Raw genomic sequence first — 20,010 nt, 5'->3', positions numbered from 1 at the left:
GAGATCCAACTCAGCCCCTACCAAGGACTCAATGAGATTTCCCAAGTACCATGTATTTCTCCCTTTATTTTTAAGCCAAGACAGAAGGCCAGCTTCTTTCTCCCCATTTCTGATCTCTTCTTCCTCTTTATTCTACCTCAAATGACTGTTTATTCTGAATTAGGGTGCAATTAGCAACCCCTAGAGGTACTGAAGCAATATCCGAGAGGCAATTGAAGTCAGGACAACACTTGTGACATCACAGAAGGAGCTAGGGCTCTCCAGTATACAAGAGATTTTTCAGGGAGGGCCTACTGATGATGTCACTGAGAACTGCCATATGCCTCCCTTCTGAACAGCTTTCCTTACATTGACCAGATTCAAGGTACGATTTACAGGATCTTCCCCTGTGACAAAGTGGAATCCTTCACACAATACATCTCTCTAAAGCTAGAGATATCTCTTTGCTTCATTAGTGGTTACATGCTCTGAATGGAGAGAGTTAGTCAGGGGCTTGGCAGGGGTAGAAATGATCTAGACACATAGAGTAGAGGAAGTACTTCTGGATAATAATTTTATTCCCAGTTCAATTCCTGTGACATACAGTGAAATTTCCTAGGTTTTCTCTGTTTCTTAAAGGACAGAATTTGCCCTATAGAACTTTATTTGACAGAATATTGTATAATATTTTCTTATTGTACATTCTTTTATAGGGGAATTTCTATATATTCCTGTGAGTGCACTCAAAAATTGTATTTTCCAATTCATTTTTTGCACTGATTTTGGCAATAAAGAGGGCCAAGCTGAAGAGTGAATATAACACTTTAAATATTGTGTACCTACTTCAAATGATAAACTCCCAAATCCTAATTTTATCCCAAAATTATCAGACATCAGTAAAGCAAAGTACAACATGAACAACAGATTGTGGTTCTGTAGTTCCATTAGATATCAGTACTCTAATATCTAAATTCCTGAGTTCCCAGGGACAGACTTGAGGGTTTAAAAAATATTACCCTGATTCTTTCTTCAGGCCAAACATAAGGTTCAGGAGGATGTGCAGGGAGAGATATTGCATGAGGTCCAGAGAATCCTCAACTTCAAGAGTTTCATAAGAACAGGAGGGAGCCTATTTGGCATTGTCAGTTGTGGATTCCACATTCTTGACCTAGTTTCCCAGAAATCACGTTAAAATTCCACCTAACATAATAGCTGTAGGAGACATCAAAAGTGTGTGTGTGTGTGTGTGTGTGTGTGTGTGTGTGTGTGTGTGTACATTTTCTGTTCTTTTTCTTTTCTTTTCTTTTCATTTTTTTCCAGAGCTGGGGTCAGAACCCAGGGCCTTGTGCTTGCTAGGCAAGCACTCTACCACTGAGCTAAATCCCCAAACCCTACATTCTCTCTCTCTCTCTCTCTCTCTCTCTCTCTCTCTCTCTCTCTCTCTCTCTCTCTCTCATATAAATATATATATCTCAGAGACCAAAACTAGATGAGATTGATGATGCTAAGAAGTGCATGCAGTCTGGTACACATGGCACTGGAGAAAATTTCCTGACACACCAATGGCTTATGTTTTAAAATCAAGACTCAAAAAATGGGATCTCATAAAACTGCAAAAGGTCTGCAAGGCAAATGACACTGTGGTTAGGATAAAACAGCAACCAACTAATTGGGAAAAGATCTTTACCAATCCTACAACACATAGAGGGCTTATATCCAAAATATACAAAGGACTTAAGAATTTAGACCACAGGGAGACAAATGGCCCTATTAAAAATGGGATTCAGAGCCAAACAAAGAATTTACAGTTGAAAAATGCCGAATGGCTGAGAAACACCTAAAGAAATGTTCAACATCTTTAGTCATAAGGGAAATGCAAATCAAAACAACCCTCAGATTTCACCTCACACCAGTTAGAATGACTAAGATAAAAATCTCAGGTGACAGCAAATGCAGGAGAGGATGAGGAGAAAGAGGAACACTCCTCCATTGTTGGTGGAATTGCAGACTGGTACAACCATTCTGGAAATCAGTCTGGAAGTTCCTCAGAAAATTGAACATTGGATTACCTGAGGACCCAGCTGTACCTCTCTTGGGCATATACCCAAAAGATGCCCCAATATATAAAAAAGACACATGCTCCATTATGTTCATCACAGCCTTATTTATAATAGCTAGAAGCTGGAAAGAACCCAGATGCCCTTCAACAGAGGAATGGATACAGAAAATGTGGTACATCTGCACAATGGAATATTACTCAGCTATCAAAAACAATTCCTTTATGAAATTCGTAGGCAAATGGTTGGAACTGGAAAATATCATACTGAGTGAGTTAACCCAATCACAGAAAGACATACATGGTATGCACTCATTGATAAGTGGCTGTTAGCCCAAATTCTTGAATTACCCTAGATGCCTAAAACAAATGAAACTCAAGACGGATGATCAAAATGTGAATGCTTCACTCCTTCTTTAAAAGGGGAACAAGAATACCCTTGGCAGGGAATAGCGAGGCAAAGATTAAAAGAGACACAGAAGGAACACCCATTCAGAGCCTGCCCCACATGTGCCCCATACATATACAGCCACCCAATTAAACAAGATGGATGAAGCAAAGAAGTGCAAGTGACAGGAGCCGGATGTAGATCTCTCCTGAGAGACACAGCCAGAATACAGCAAATACAGAGGCGAATGCCAGCAGCAAACCACTGAACTGAGAATAGGACCCCCGTTGAAGGAACACCCATAAAGAAGGGGAAGGGGAGGGGTTAAGTAGATGTTGGCCCGTAAACCAGGAAAGGGAATAACACTCGAAATGTAAATAAGAAATTCTCAAGTTAATTATATATATATATATATATATATATATATATATATATATATATAATTTTTAAAAAGAGAAGAGTAGACTGCGTATAAAGCACTAAGGGAACTGAACATCATCTTTGGAGGATCCTTGTCTCATAATGGGTCAGAACTTTTTCTTCAGAATGTCTTTTTCCTATTGTTATTTGTTTATTTATCTATTAATTTTTACTCTATGTGTTGTGTATACATTTTTTCCTGGTTTTATGTTTCCATGGATTTCTTGAGTGTGTGAATGGAAGTCTGGTTCTCTGTGTCTGTATGTGTTTCCTGTACCTTGTATTGGCTCTTTTACATCTGCTTGTTTTGTTCTACTCCAGTTCATTAACTTTAATTTTATTTTTATCCCTTAGATGACTGTTAGTGTTCTAGTGAGAGTCAGAAGAATGTAGATACAGATGACAGGAGAGGTATAGAACAAGGGGGGAATAGAGGAATGGAAAATCATAATTCAAATATATTACATGAAAAAGTCTAATTTTAAGAAAAGAATTTTAAAAACATACTTTCTAGGACCTCTCCCTCCTTTTCTCAAAGTCCTAACTAGTTTCATAGCTAAAGTTAATAAAACATTTTAAATCCTTTCCAAGGCACAGAAAATGATTTGTTTACAGCCAATCTGGAACTGCCAGTACGAGTGTGGAGCTTCTGTAGAGTTACAATAATGCAGTAGGAGAGTCTTTGAATGCTTTCAGAGACATCAATCCACTGAGGTTCAGTGGGAGTTTCACATGATGGATGTTACAAATTTTCAATGGGAAGATATACATTTTTGATACGTCATATTTCATGAAACTCTTCAAGATCAAATTAAAAGTTGTATGGGATGCAATCATGGAATAGGTATGTTCCTTTTAAATTTTCACAATTAACCCAAATAAAACTAAAATACCATTAAAAATCAGAATATATTGTATCCTAAGCCCATATCAACATGACAATTAAGAAATAAAAGTAGATGTGTATCAGTGGATAAAAGCTGTTTCTGGAGAGGCACTATTTTATTTCTGGGACAATTTCACTTCGTTGGAAGATGGGATAATCAAAGCCTGATAATGGAGGTCTTACTGAAAAAGACAATTCTCTCACTAAGGGACTCTCAAACCCGGTTGTATAGAGCACTAGCATTTCAATTAATCATTTGAAGCAACTTTGGCAATATCTTTATAACATTAAAATGACTTTACAGGACTTAGTGTTCATCAGTATCTCTTCTTAAAGCAGAATACTTCTCATTTCATTCTTTGTTGTAACAAAGTTCCAAATTCAATTTCATGTAAATTAGATTATGATGGTGATGATGATGTACATGGTGGTGGTGGTGGTGGTGGTGGTGGTGGTGGTGGTGGTGGTGGTGGTGGTGGTGGTAGTAGTGGTGGTGAAGATGATGAAGAAGTCAAAAATGATATTTTGGAACAGGGAACAAAGCCCATACTATTTTCAGTGTTTTTCCTATATTTAGTGTGTCTAGGATCGAGAGTGAAAAATAATCTATTGTAAGTGCTAGGTTGGGAAGGAAGAGGTTTAAGCTCATCAACTGCTCACAAAACACCAGAAGAGAAAGCAAATTTTGTCATGAGGAATTTATATCTATTCTCACAAGAAACACTTATAATAACCATAGCAGTGAATCAATTTAATTTTGTGAGGCAGCTAATTGCCTTTCAGAGTTTAGATAATTAATATAAAGTGATCATGGACAAAGTGCAATCCCTGGCTGTCAGGACCTAAGCCAAAGGATTTTAGATTTTGTTGCCCTAGGATTTTAAAAATGAATGACGTAATTGATGGCAATGTGCAACCCTAAAAGTCTTACCATATAAGTCACAAAGACACCATAATATATGCCTAGTATCAGGTAGAACTTTTACATTCATATTTATTCGGAGTTTCAAAGAGTAAAATGGTTGAGGTTAAGAACAGGGCATTTTTTGGTTTGCATTTAAATCTCTAGTGTGCAGTTTGATTTTGGTGGATGACTACACAGTGTTTAATTTTATTTTATTTGAACAAATGATATAAGTTAACTGTACAGATTAATGAGCCTCAGTTTGATATTTCCATAATGAAGTCAGCATGCGCTGAACCAATGTAACTACGTTTATTCACTGAATTTCTGCAACATACAAAACTTTAGGATACTCTATTCTACTTTTTGGGAAAAAATGACTTCCATAGGATATAAAAATCCTTAATATATTTTCAGAACTTTTTTCTTATTTTAGAATTTTTATTTATTCTTCACACATGTATACCATGTACCTTGATCACACCGATCTTTACCTTGTTTCTATTCTATCTGGATACATTACCTTTCCAGCTTCATGTTCTTTATATTTTCCTGTTTTATTTTCTTTATAATCCATTGGTTCACTGAGTACTGCCTGCTGGATTCTTCCCTAATTCATTGTGTTAATTGTGTACAGGACTTGGCCATATGACTGTAGATTCAGTGAGAACAGAGTTCCAATAACTGTGTTATGTCTAGATGTCATGATTGCATCCTCTAGCTCCTCAAGTTCTGCTTTCTCCTTTTCTGCAATGTTTCCCCAGCCTTCTCCTCAGCTTTCTTCATCTCACGGTCTTAGCACTTATACCAGTTACACAGGTGTACAGTATTTGCTGCAGAGTACACCTATACATTTCTCTCACCACAGCTCATAAAAGCAGTAACGTATGGACAAAAACATAAGAATTTGAAGGCAGTTTGATAACATGGCCATTTAGCAAAACAGGAATAGTAAGATCCTCTCTATGGCCAAGTGAGCCATGGGAAAAATGTGACTGTGTTTATATTATGACATCTGACTTTACTTCTATAGAAGAGTCTTCAAAGTCAAACAAACACCATTTGGCCACTTTCATAAAATTTTGATAATTGTCTTCATATTTCTAAATTTTGTTCTGGCACAATTATATCTCGTTTCATCAGTATCCATGCCAGTGATATAATTTTGCTCTTTTGATGGTTAAATAAAAGTCTAGTAGCTATATAATTTATTTTTCCAATTTTGTAACATGGATATTGTGAACAGCGAGAAGGTAAAGATATTCATGGTGTTTTAACTGGATTAGACAGATTCCTTTAGGTAGATACTCTGTCAGTTGTATTATTGAATCACAAATAATTTCAGTTTTCAGTTTTATATTAATTCCTTTAGTAGCTATATTAAATGTTAGACCCAACAAACATGTACCATTGTTCTTTGTTCCAGCAACACTATACAAACACTGACATTTCTATCTGTATTTCATCAACGATGTGAGGGTTTAGTATTTTTCATGTAATTTTTGATAATTACTATGGCATTATTTTAAGCATTAATTCAAATATATAGCATATATAATTGCATTACTTTATTTCTGAAGAATAAGGTATTTTGTGTCTTACAGATTTGATCCATACATCAGATAAAGAGCCAGTAAAGTTTTCTTTTCTCCATTGTTATTAACTTGGTATCTCTTAATGACACTCCATTGTGTAGATGTACCATATATCCTGTATCAATTCCTCTGTTGAAAAGCATCTGGGTTCTTTCCAGCTTCTGGCTATTATAAATAAGGCTGCTATGAACATAGTAGAGCACGTGTCTTTGTTATATGTTGGGGCATCTTTTATGCCCAAGAGAGGTGTATAGCTGGATCCTCAGGTGGTTCAATGTCCAACTTTCTGAGGAACCTCCAGACTGATTTCCAGAATGGTTGTACCAGTCTGCAATCCCACCAACAATGGAGGAGTGTTCCTCTTTCTACACATCCTCACCAGCATTTGTTGTCACCTGCGTTTTTGATCTTAGCCATTCTGACTCGTGTGAGGTGAAATCTCAGGGATGTTTTGATTTGCATTTCCCTTATGACTGTAGATTTTGAATATTTCTTTAGGTATTTCTCTGCCATTCGATATTCTTCAGCTGTAAATTTTCTGTTTTGCTCTGAAACCCATTTTTCAATAGGGTTATTTGTCTCCTGCAGTCTAACTCATGTGTTCTTTGTGTATCTTGGATAAAAGCCCTCTATCAGTTGTAGGATTGGTAAAGATCTTTTACCAATCTGTTTTTTGCCATTTTATCCTAACAACAGTGTCCTCTCCATTATAGAAGCTTTGCAGTTTTATAGGTCCCATTTGTCGATTCTTGATCTTAGAACATTAGCCTTTGGTGTTTTGTTCACGAAATTTTCTCCAGTGCCTATGTGTTCGAGATGTTTCCCCATTTTTTCTTCTAGTGGTTTGAGTGTATCTGGTTTGAAGTGGAGGTTCTTGATCCAGATGGACTCAAGCTTTCTAAAGGGTTGTAAGAATGGATCAATCTCCATTCTTCTACATAATGACTCCCAGTTGAACCAGCACCACTTGCTGAAAATGCTATCTTTTTTTCCATTGTATGGTTTTGGCTCCTTTCTCAAAAATTATGTGACCATGGGTGTACGGGTTCTTATCTGGGTCTTCAATTCTATTCCACTGGTTTATTTGCCTGATTCTGTCTCAATGCCATTCAGTTTTTATCACCGTTGCTCTGTAATACTGCTTGAGTTCAGGGACAGAGATTCCCAAGGAAGTCCTTTTATTGTTGAGGACAGTTTTAGGTATTCTGTGTTTTTGTTATTCCAGATGAATTAATGAATTGTTCTGTTTAAATCTATGAAGAATACGATTGGAATTTTGATGCGGATCGGAAAGAATCTGTAGATCGCTTTTGGTTTAATACCCATTTTTACTGTATTAATCCTGCCAGCCCATGAGCACGGGAGATCTTTCCATCTTGTGGAATCTTATTCAGTTTCTTCAGAGATTTGAGGTTCTTCCCATACAGATATTTTACTTGCTTGGATAAAATCACCCTGAGATATTTTATATTATTTGAGGCTATTGTGAAGGGTGTCATGTCCCTAGTTTCTTTCTCTGCTTGTTCAGCTGTCGTTCAGAGTTATTTTTATAGTCAGCCACTTTGCTGAAATTGTTTATCAGGCTTAGTAATTCTCTTGTTCTTTTGAGGTCACTAAGTATACTATCATATCATCTACAAACAGTGCTATTTTGACTTCTTCCTTTCCAATCTATATACTTTGGACCTCCTCAGTGTCTGCTTGCTCTGGCTAAGACATCTAGACCTATATTGAATAAGTTGTGAGAGATTGGGCAGCCTTGTCTAGTCCATGATTTCAGTGTGAATGCTTTAAGTTTCTCTCCTCTTAGTTTAATGTTAGCTATGGATTTGCTGTATATGTTTAAGTATGGGCCTTAAATTCCTGTACTGTCCAGGACTTTTATTATGAAGAGATGTTGAATTTTGTCAAAATCTTTCTCAGCATCTAATGAAAGGATCATGTGGTTTTCATCTTTGGTTTGTTTATGCAGTGAATTACATTGTTGGTTTTCTGTATATTAAAGCATCCCTGCAAGCCTGGGATGAGTCCTACTTAATCAGAATGTATGATTGTTTAATGTGTTGTAGGACTAGGTTTGCAAGATTTTCTTTGAGTATTTTTGTGTCGATATTGATAAGAGAAATTGGTCTGAAGTTCTCTTTCTTTGTTGGGTCTTTCTGTGTTTTAGTTATAAGAGTAATTGTGGCCTTAATGAAAGCAATTTGGTAGTACTCCATGTGTTTCAATTTTATGGAATAGTTTGTACAGTATTGGTATGAAATTTTCTGTGAATTTGGATGGATTTCTGCACTAAACCCATCTGATCCTGGACTCTTTTTGGTTTTGAGAGTTTTGATGATTGCTTTTATTCCTTTGGGAGTTATGTGTTTTTTAAATGGTTTATCTTTTCCTGTTTTAGCTTTGGTACCTTGTATTTGTCTAGAAAATTGTCCTTTTTCTCCAGATTTTCAAGTTTTGTTTAACATAGGCTTTTGTAGTACAATGATTTTTTTTAATTTCCTCTGATTATGCGGTTATGTCTCACTTTTTAATATTTAATTTTGTTAATTTGGCACACTCTCTGTATCCTCTTGTTAGTCTGGCTATGGGTTAATGTATCCTGTTGATTTTCTCAGATAACCAGCTTTTGGTTCTGATGATTTTTTGTTTGGTCCCTTTTTTTGTACTTGGTTGATTTCAGCCCTGAGTTTGATTATTTTCCTGCCTTCTACTATTCCTGCATGTATTTGCTTTTTTTCCAGAGGTGTTAGGTTTGCGGTCAAGTTGCTGATGTATGCTCTCTCCTATTTCTTTCTGCAGGCACTCAGCTCTATGAGTTTTCTTCTTAGCATAGCTTTCACTGTGTTCCAACAGTTAGGGTATATTGTACCTTCATTTTCATTGAATTCTAAGATGTCTTTAATTTCTTCATTTATTTCCTCCTTGACCAGTTATCGTTGAGTAGAGCATTGCTCAATTTCCATGTATATGTGGGTGTTCTTTCCTTATTGTTATTGAAGAACAGCCTTAGCCCATGTTGGTCTGATAGGATGCATTGGATTATTTCTATATTTCTGTATCCTTTGAGGACTGATTTTTGACTGATTATATTATCAATGTTGGAAAAAGTCCCATGAGGTGGTGAGAAGAAGGTATATCCTTTTGTTTTAGTATAGAATGTTCTCTAAATATCTGTTAAGTCCATTTGGTTTATACCTTCTCTTAGTTTGTCTACGTCTGTTTAATTTCTGTTTCCGTAATCTGTCCAGTGATGAGAATGGGGTGTTGAAATCTCTTGCTATTATTGTTTGCCGTGCAATATGTTCTTTGATCCTTAGTAAGGTTTCTTTTATGTATGTAGGGTCCCTTGTATTTGGAGCATAGATATTTATGATTTCGAGTACATCTTGGTGGATTTTTTCCTTTGATGAATATGAAGTGACCTTCCTTATGCTTTTTGATGACTTTTTGTTGAAAGTCGATTTTATATGATATTAGAATGACTACTCCATCTTGCTTCCTCAGACCGTTTGCTTGGAAAGTTGTTTTCCAGACTTTTACTCTGAGGTACTGTCTGTCTTTTTCTCCGAAATGTGTTTCCTGTAGGCAGCAGAATGCAGCGTCCTCATTACATATCCTTTGAGTCAATGTGAGTATTTTTAGGGGGCAATGGAGTCCAGTAATGTTGAGAGATATTAAAGAATAGTCCTGGTCACTTTCTGTTATTTTCATAATTGGAGGTTAGTTTATATTTGTGTGCCTCTCTTCTCTTTTTTGTGAAAAGATTAACTTCCTGCTTTATCTATGATTTTACTTGCCTCCTTGGGTTGGGGTTTGCCAGATAGTGTCCTTTATAGGACTGGATACGTATAAAGATATTGTGTAAATTTGGTTTTGTCATGGAATATATTGGTTTCTCCACCTATTTTAATTGAGAGTTTTGCTGGATACAGTAGCTGTGCTGGCCTATTTGTTCTCGTAGTGTCTGTATGACATCTGTCCAGGAACTTCTGACTTTCATAGTCTCTGGTGAGAATTCTGGTGTAAATCTGATAGGTTTGCCTTTATATGTTACTTGATCTATTCCCTTACTGCTTTTAATATTTTTATTTGTTTTTTCGCATTTGGTGTTTTGTCTAGGATGTGATGGGAGGATTTCTTTTTCTGGTCCAATCTATTTGGAGTTCTGTCAGCTTTGTGTATGTTCATGGTCATCTCTTTCTTTAGATTAGGGAGGTTTTATTCTATAATTTTGTTGAAGATATTACTGTCCCTTGATGTTGGCAGGCTTCACTCTCTTCTATACCTGTTATGCTTAGGTTTGATATTCTCATTGTGTCCTGTATGTTTTGGGCTAGGTTCTTTTTCATTTTACATTATCTTTGACAGTGTGTCAACAATTTCTATGGAATCTTCTGTTCCTTAGATTATGTCTTCTGTCTCTTTTATCCTGTTGGTGATTTTTACATCTATGACTCCTGGTGTCTTTCCTAGGTTTTCCATTTCCAGGGTTGTCTTTCTTTGTGCTTTCTCTATTGTTTCTATTTCCCTTTTTAACTCCGGGATGGTTTTGTTCATTTCCTTCTCCTTTTTTGCAGTACTTCTTTTTTTTTTTTTTTGGTTCTTTTTTTTTTTCCGGAGCTGGGGACCGAACACAGGGCCTTGCACTTCCTAGGTAAGCGCTCTACCACTGAACTAAATCCCCAGCCAGTACTTCTTTAAGGTAGTTTTGTCTTCCCTCTTTCTGGGATTCTACAAATTTTTATGTATTTTCTGTTGTCCTGTATTTTCTTAAGGTTGTTATTTATGACGTTCTTCACATCCTCCATCGTCTGGATTAAATATGAACTTAAATCTAGATCTTGCTTTTCTGGTGTGTTTGGATATCCAGTGTTTGCTTTGGTGGGAGATTTCGGGTCTGATGAGCCCAAGAAGTCTTGATTTATGTTGTTTGTATTCCTGTGCTTGCCTCTAGCCATCAGGTTGTCTCTGCAGTTAGCTTTTCTTGCTCTTTCTGACAGTGACTAGACCATCCTGTAGACTCATGTGTCAGGACTGCTGTAGACCTGTTTTCTTTCTTTCTTTTTTTTTTTACATTATGGGAACAGATTATTCTGCTCTCATGTGTGAAGTTGCTCCTGTCCACTGGCTTTCAGCTCTCCATGTGGGCAGGAACCAGAAGGAACTTCCCATAATTCTCCTAGGTCCGTCTGTGGGGAGAGGGGCAAAGATGGCAGAAGGTGTTTTCCTCTTCAGTTAGGAATCTGGGCAGAGAGTAGTCTCCTCTGCTTTCCCAGGAGTGTCTGCTCCTCTGAAGGTCTAGTTTCCCCACCCTCAGGATTTGTGTGCAGGGAGCTGTTTGACCAGTTCTCTTCAGATCCAGGCACAGTCTGGAACATGGTGCTCCTACAATTTTACCCCTCCTATATTCCTGGATCCAGAGGCACTATGCAGTTTTGTCTTGGGCCAGAGATGTGGGTAATGGTGGGCAGAAGTGACAGTCTCTGTGCCTTTTAGGCTCAGTATTGCCCACTCTCCTACAGCATCTAGGAGTAAGTAACACTGGGCTGGGATCAACGAGGTTCAGGAGCCAGCTAGAAACTGGAAGTGACTGGTTCCTGATGAAGCTAAGAAGTGCATTCTGCCAGAAACCAGATATATATATATATATATATATATATATATATATATATATATATATATATATATTTCCTGAGTGACACATCTAGAGCATATTACATACAGAAGTTAATGTGTTCTTGTAAAAATATAAAAGGAAAAAAATAAAAATTTTGTTTTACCCTGCTAACTCTGGCACCGAAATGTCTGAAATTCTGTGCTAGAGACCTTGGCAGAAAAACCTTCCCAGTCCTCAGCTACACCATGTTTCATGCAGTCATATACACTCTCCTATACTCAAATTCTCACATAAAAAACACACAACACAATAATCTTTGATTGAGTTGATTAGATATAATTGCCCACTTAAAAATACAATGTCGGTTACCATCCATTCCTTATGAATATTAATAACGACCTGTAAATACACAGAGCAGAATCTTAAATTCACCTACCATGGCTTCTCACTCTGTCATCTTCCTTTAATCTTTTTTCTCTAGTCTCCTCTTTCAAACATCTCCCCCCCATTCTTTCTTCACCTCCTATGAAAACCCTCCTTCTATCCTGTTCCTGCCACTCACATATACTTTACAAATTCAATAGAGAGGTGGTTCTGGTGAAGTAACCTGAGTTCTGAGTACAGGACTCTGCAGTTGACCTTGGGGCAGTGGAATTAGCATCAAACAGAGATAACTTCAGGGCAAAACACAGCATGAACCCTAGAGGCAAACCAGTGAACTGAAAATGAACTTATTATTGGTAGATTTTTGAGAAAGGATTAGAAGAGGTGAAGGTGCTTTTAACCCCATAAGAACAACAACGCCAATGAAACAGAGCTTTCTGATAGTAGACCAATATTCAAAGAGTGTAAATGAATAGACCTTTGGCTCCAACTGCATATGTTGCACAGGATGGCCTTGTTGGGCAATAATGGAAGGAGAACCCTTGGTCCTGCCTAGATTTGAGTCCCAGTTCAAGTGAATGTCCAGGGGGGTTATATGAGAAGGGTAAGGGGACCGGTAAGGAATCTTATAGTCAGGAAAATGTGAAAGGAAATAATATTTAAATGTAAATTTAGAATTATCGAATTAAAAAAGCAATAAAATATGTTAAAAATTTTAAAAGAAAATGAAAGAAATAAAAGAAAAGAAATCTGCCAGCTAACCACACCTATTGCATCAGAATTTTAAGGGGTCACTGTCAGGGAATGGTAGTCAGAGTAATACTAGTGGAAAGACTGAGATGATGAAGTCACATCTAGAAGCACTTCTCCCTCCCAGATATCAGTGCCTGACACAAACTTCATTATTAGAATCCAATGCATGGAGGAGTTTACTCTGTGATGAGGACACAATACTTGTCTTACCTTTATTCCTTAGGAACTTTTCCTTCATTGCAAAAGGATAAAAGCTATGAGCTCTCAGGAAAAACAATAGTGCCCTTCCCAACACCTGGCTTTGGGATAAAGAATGAATTACATAAACTATCAGACTTGCAAGAAAAATGGCAAGCGGGGAAGTCCAGATGCTTTTGAGAGGCTCCCAGTACCTGATTCCCATATGTTGAAGTCTCAGATCAAGGCTATCTCTTCACTGAAAATACTCAACCCCTACCCAAGACTCAAGAAGCTTTCCCTTTGACCACGTATTTCTTCCTTTTTTATACAAAGACAGAAGGCCAGTTTCCTATTCCCCATGTCTGATCACTTCATCCTCTGTACTCTTCCTCCCAAATGGCTGTATACAAGGCATTAAAGGCCAATTAGTTAACCCTAGAGGTTCTGAAGGGATATCTGAAAAACAGTTGCAGTCAGGACAACACTTGTGACATCACAGAAGGAGCTAAGTCCCTCCAGGTTAAAAGAGATATTACAGGAAGGCCTAATGATGATGTCACTGAAAACCACCATGGCCTACCTGCTAAACAGCTTTACTCACATTGACCAGATTTGAGGGTGCCCTTTCCAGGTGAAACAGTGGAAACCTTTACATACTACATCTCTCTAAAGCTAGAGACTTCTCTGTGTTTCATTAGGGGTTTCATGCTCTGAATGGACAGTTAGTCAGGGGCTTACCATGGCTAGAAAAGATTTAGGATCCTACGGTGGAGGAGATTCTTCCAGATGATATTTTTTCCCAGGTTCATTCCTGTGACATACAGTTCAATATCCCCAGTTTTCTCTATTTCCCAAAGGCCATTATTTTACCTACAGGCCTTAATTGAATGAATATTGTATTTCACTTTCTCATTGTACATTCCATGATAAGAGACTTTATTAATATTCCTGTATGTGTACTAAAAAGCTCTGTTTCCACTTCCATTTTCAGCAACGCAAAGGACAAAATGACTATAGAACTCAGTTCTCTAGTCCTATTTAATAATAGTACTACACTATCTACCTTCATGTGTTCCCATTGCTAGACTTGAGGGTTGGATGTTTTACCATGATTCTCTCTGAAGGCCAAACATAGGATACCGGAGGATGGGAAAAGAGAAAAATGGCTTGAGGACCAGTGAAACCTCAACTTCAATAGGTTCATAAGAACAGGAGGGAGTGTATATGGCATTGTCATTATTGAACTCTACATTCTTGACCTAGTTGTTCAGAATCCATGTTACCATTCCACCTAACCACATAGTTGTAGGAGCCACTATATATACATATATACATATATATATATATATATATATATATATATATATATATCCAAAACTAGATAAGATAGATGTAGCTAAAAAGTGCATTCGGCCAGCAACCGGATATAGATATTTCCTGAGAAACACAAGTTGATCATGTCAGTAACAGAAGTGAATGCAAGTAGCAAACCAGTGAACTGAAATATACCTCTTGTTGGCAGATATTGAGAAAGGATTTCAATAGGTGAAGGAGCTTTCAATACCATAAGAAAAACAATGTCAATGAACCAGAGTTTTCTGGTACTAGACCAATACTCAATGAATGTACACGGACAGAGCTATTGCTCAAACTGTATGTGGCAGAGGATGACCTTGTTCAACACGAATGGAAGCAGAAGCTATTGGTTCTCTCTAGGTTTGTCTCTCAGTTCAAGGGAATGTGAAGGCACAGTCAGGGGTGTTAGAGAACAAGGGGAAGGATACGGGAAGGTATCTTATGGACAGGAGAATGTGAAACGAAATAACATTAAATGTAAATATAAAAACATCAAGTTAAAAAAAAGCAATAAAAATTGCTATAATATTAAAAAAAGAAATAAGAGAAAACTGACAGCTAATCATATGTATTGACTCTGAGAAGTAAAGTGGTAGTCAGTGGAAATATTAGTGGAAAGACTGAGATAATGAAGTCTCAACTAATAGCACAGCTACTTCCCAGACAGCACTATAGTTATCCAAACATGGAGGAGTTTACTCTGAGCCAGGGACACAATACCTGTCTCTCCCTTTTTCCTTAGGTCCTTTTTCTTCTTATCAAAAAAGTAAAGGCCATGAGCTCTCAGGAAAACAACTGTACCCTTCCCGACTCTTGGCATTTGCAATAAAGAAATTAATGATATAAACTGTCTGAATTCCCAGAACCATAAGAACAGGGAAGTCCAGATGCTTGTGAGAGGCTCCCAGCTACTGATTCCTGTAGGTGGGAGGTTAAGATCAAGGCTATCTCTTTATCAATCTCACTAAAGACGTACCACGTACTCACTGAGCTGTACCAAGGACCACTTATTTCTTCCTTTTTTTATTCCAAGATGGTAGGCCAGCTTCCTTCATTCTCCCCATATCTGATCTTTTCATCCTCTTTGTTCTCCCTCCCAAATGGCTGTTTACTCTGAGTTAGAGGCCAATTAGTAAACCGTAGAGGTATTGAAGGAATATCTGGGAGGCTGTTGCTGTCACGACAACACTTGTGACAACTCAGAAGTTAGGGATCTCCACGTTAAAAAAGACTACCTCTAAACAGATTTCCTTACATTGACCAGTTGTGAGAGTTACTTTTCAAGTTATGTCTCCTGTGACACAGGGGAAACCTTTATGTACTCCATCTCTCTAAAGCTAGTGACTTCTTTTTCCTACATTAGTGGTTTCATGCTCTGAATGGAGAAGTTAGTCAGGCCCTTGGCATGGGTTGAAAAGATCTAGGAACGTTGGGTGGAGCAGTTTATTCTGCATAATAATTCTATTCCCAGGTCCAATCCTGTGACATACACTTCAATTTCCGGAGTTTTCTCTGTTTCCAATGGCCAGTAATTTCCCTCCAGATCTTTAATTGATTGAATATAGTATTTCATTTTGATATTGTACTTTCCTATATAGGAGACTATGCATTATATATATATATATATATATATATATATATATAATATATATATATATATATATATATATATATATATATATATAACTCAAAAATTCTGTTTGGATTTCCATTTTTTATAATGAATTAGGAACAAAGTGTGACCAGCTATAGAGTGAATATAACAGTGTAAATACTGTGTACCTAATTCAAATGATAAACTCCAAAGTCCTTATTTTAACAAAAATTTATGAGACATCAGTAAAGCAAAAGACATCATGAACTGTAGAATGCGGATCTCTAGTCCAATAAGATATCAGTTCTATAATATCTACCTTCCTGTGTTCCCACGGCCAGAATTAAGGGTTTTGGAGATTTTATCACTATTCTTTCTTCAGGCCAAACACAAAATTCAGAAGGATGTACAGGAAGAGGAATGGCTTGATGTCCAGAGAAACTTCAACTTTAAAAGGTTCATAATAACAGGAGGGAGTCTGATTGGCATTGGCCTTTGCTGATTCTACATTTTTGACCTAGTTGTACAGTATCCATTCTAAAATTCCACCTAACCACATAGCTGAAGGAGTCACCAAATATATATATATGGATGTAAATATAGATATAGATGTAGATATATTTGGATAGATATAGATATAGATAAAGATATATAGATATAGATAAAGATATACGTAAAGATATAGATAGAGACAGAGATAGAGGTAGATAGATTGATAGATAGATTGATAGATTGAAGATAGATACATAGATAGATAGATCTGCCACAAAACTACATGAGATTGATGACGATAAGAAGTGCATGTTGCCAGGAAACGTATATATTACTTTCCTGAGAGACCCAGGTAGAGCACTCCAATTACAGAAGTGAAGGTTATTGGTAAAGCAGTGGAATGTAAACGAACCTCTTGTTAGTAAATTTGGAGAAAGTATTACCAGGACTGAATGGGCTTTCATCCCCATATGAACAACAATAATAATGACCCATAGCTTACTGGTACTAAACCAATATTCAAAGACTGTACATGAACAGAACTATGGTTCCAAATGCATATGTAGCAGAGAATGGCCTTGTTGGAAATCAATGGAGGGAGAAGCTCTTAGGCCTGCCAAAGTTGGAACCCCCAGAATAGGGGAATGTCAAAGGGTTCTGGGAAAGGGAGTGGTTGGTGAGGGGGAACACCTTTATAGAAGAACTGGTGAGGGAAGGGATAGGAGGCTTATGACTCGAAAACTGGGAATGTGAATAATATTAGAAATGTAAACAAAAATATCCAATTTTTATAAAAGGAAAAATAAAAGTTAAACAAGCTGAACAGTCAAAGTGAGGAATCTCAATCCCACTTGAGAGGGAGAAGAAATGAACCACTGGAAGAAAAAGTGAGAGACATGGGTGAGAAAGGAGACAGTAAGGGAAAGAGGGGAACACTGTCAGGAATTGGAGGGGAGGACTGAAGCCCTGAGTGCCTACAGAATGAATGGAAACAGGCAACTTCAGGAGCTAAAAGGTTGGAGGTGGGGGGGTGGCTCTAGAATATTCCAGAGACCTGAGAGGTAAGAGACTATCAGGACTCAGTGAAATGTCCAGGAGTGACTAGAGAGAACTTGTAGAGACTACCTCCATGAGGAAGAGGGAGCATCAAGTGAGTGATAAGGTTGCCATCCACAATTCAAAACTCTGACACATATTTGTTGCTGTCTGAAAGAACTACAGGGATTAAACGAGAGAAGAGCCTGAGTAAAAGGAATTCCAGTGACCCGACATATCTGTGAACCAGATTAAGTAGTGGTCCCCAAGGCCTGACACTATTACTCATGCTTTGTCATGTTAACGAAATGGACCTGACATGACTGCCTTCTGAAAGACCCAACAAGCAGCTGAAATAGTCAGATGCAGAAAATTGCACTCAGCCAATGAACAGAAGCTGCTAAAACCTGTGGTCAAACTAAGGAAAAGCTGGAGAAAGCTGTGTAGGGGAACAACCCTGTAGGAGGACCAGCAGTTTTAACTAACCTGGACCCCTGTGTTTTTTTCCAGACACTGAGCCATCAATGTGGCATCATGCACCAGCTAATATGAGGCCTCTAAGACTGAAGTGCTGGTTCTGGACACAACAAGAGAAGATGCACTTAACAATCAAGAGACTTGAGTCCCCAGGGAGTGGAGAGGTCTGATAGACTGAGGGTGGAGTGAGAGACAGCTTCATTCAGATGGGCATTAGGGGAGTAGGTATGGGATGTAGAACAGTCAGAGTATGGGCTGGGAGAGAGATGAAATCTGGATTGTAAAATTCTACTAAATAAAATTCAAAAAAAGAAATTAAACTAAAATAAACACTTTCTTCCTAACATTCTTTTTTACCTTTTGGTCATTGTATTTCATAGCAGCAATAGAAACTCTGGCTAAGACATGGTATTATGTACAATAGTGTGCAAATGCTAATTAGAGAAGGATGACATCTCTGTGGAGTCAAGTTGCATGATCTGATTCAAACTTCCTTATTCAGAGGTAGCAACAAATAGGGAATTTCTAAGACTAAGTTTACTATTATGACATACTGAACACTTTTTATTCCAAACCTTATGGGATCTGTGATATCTAGAAACAAATCAAGAGACTGGGAATATTAAAAGGGAACAATCTTGTTTAAACATTCATGGAAGAAATGAAACTTATATCTATTAGATTACCACAAAGAGGTTGATGTTTCTGATTGCCTCCTGCTACCCAAAACAATCCATATTCTCTTTTATTCCTTCCAAAGTAATAATAGATTAATTAATAAGACTCTATTTCTAGAAAGTTTGAATGTAATTTGAACTTAACTTCCAAAGATTTACTGTTTGTATGGGTGTATTTTGTTTACTACACTTATTATAAAAATAATTTGTGTAAGAATGTCAATTGGAATTGATTGGAAAAGTTCCTATAATTTGCAGATATGGTTTTACTTTAATGAGATTTAACAGTACCAGTGAACTCCATTTGTTTATATCATGGTTTCTTCTACATCTACTGATGGAAATGACAATAGTTAGATTAATTCTGTAACACTTGAATAAAATTCCACTTACCAAAGGAAATGATTATTGAAGAACTGCAGCAATTATCTTTCTCACTACTGATGGACTTTCTTCATGTACACTGGTGTTGGCTTTTGGAAAAAGAAAGCAAAATTCATTTTTTTAATGTCTCAAGTTAGCAAAAGTACTTTAAAAAAAGCCGTTCTACTCTTATTAAAGGAGATATTTATCTAATGTAAAATAAGTTTTAATGAATTTAAAGGGATAGCATTTGTTTTTTTTTTTTTTTAATCTGTCCTACAGGAAATAAAATGCAGTTTGGTCATTTTGCTTTTTAATGTATCAAGGATTACTAATGTAAGGGTATAATTCTGTGGCATAGAAATATTGCATACACAATAGCCATGCCATCAAGTTACTCTTGTTAATTTTGATTTTGCATTCCCTTGCAATTCAGAATAAGTATCTTATAGTTTCTGTCATTTTAGCAATTGTGTATTGTCATTTTCTCAAATAAGATGCTTTTACATTTTTATCTCAAATTATCTACAAACAAATTTTGAAAAAAAATATATGTACTTCAGAGTTTCCTTTAGGCATGTACTTAATATCAAAATACATCCTGTAAAATTTAGTTACTGTTTCATTTCCATTCACCATGACACATCAGATTTATTCTGTCTCTTCAGGTTTGACAAATACACCCGCACACAAATGGTTCTTGCTATCACAGAGCAGACAAAAATTTGGCAACTTAGGAGAATGCAATAAAAATCAGTCAATTAGAATTAAAGTGGTAAGTCAGGTAGAAAATTAGTGCATGGTAACTGGAAAACAGTTCAAACCAAACAAAACTTAACACGCGTGAGCTT

General features: G+C 36.9%; 1 long non-coding RNA gene across 1 annotated transcript; it reads left to right on the top strand.

Moving 5' to 3' along the window:
* The first annotated feature begins 294 nt into the window (after positions 1 to 294).
* On the top strand, positions 295 to 18,460 carry LOC134484430 (uncharacterized). Its single transcript, XR_010061890.1, has 2 exons — positions 295 to 364; positions 18,153 to 18,460. It is a non-coding gene; the product is annotated as an uncharacterized LOC134484430 (long non-coding RNA).
* Positions 18,461 to 20,010: the final 1,550 nt, after the last annotated feature.

Source organism: Rattus norvegicus, chromosome Y (genome assembly GCF_036323735.1).
Source record: "Rattus norvegicus strain BN/NHsdMcwi chromosome Y, GRCr8, whole genome shotgun sequence".
NCBI lineage: Eukaryota > Metazoa > Chordata > Mammalia > Rodentia > Muridae > Rattus > Rattus norvegicus.
Note: the sequence above shows the minus strand (reverse complement) of the source record. Positions and strands in the feature narration are given on the sequence as shown.